The following is a 408-nucleotide window of genomic DNA, read 5'->3' on the forward strand; positions in this document are numbered from 1 at the left end:
CTCGTCGCCCCCAGTTCTGCTCCACCTCCGGTCCGGCCGGGGAGAATGTAACAGTCGCCGCAGCCCGGGATCCACCCGGACGCACCTCACCTCGTAGGCTCCTCACTGTGCCCGCGAAAGGAAACAGCGACCCTGGCCCAGGCACGAACTTCCCAAGCCCCTGGTCCCCCGGAGGTAGCAGCCGGCCAGCCCGTCGGGCTGCGACGCCGACCAGGGGGCACGCCCCCCACCCCCCGGTCTCGGCTAACAGCCAACCGTGCCGTTCCAGCCTTTCCGCGGCGCCGCGCGACGGAGACCCAGTCTGCCCAAGTGTCAAGAAACTTCTGCGCGTGCGCCTCGCCAGCCCCTCCCGCGCGCCAGGCCTCGCGCGGCTTCTTCCCGCCTGCCTCCCGCTCTCACTTCCGGAGT

This window comes from Rhinopithecus roxellana, chromosome 8, assembly GCF_007565055.1.
Source record: "Rhinopithecus roxellana isolate Shanxi Qingling chromosome 8, ASM756505v1, whole genome shotgun sequence".
Classification (NCBI taxonomy): Eukaryota; Metazoa; Chordata; class Mammalia; order Primates; family Cercopithecidae; genus Rhinopithecus; species Rhinopithecus roxellana.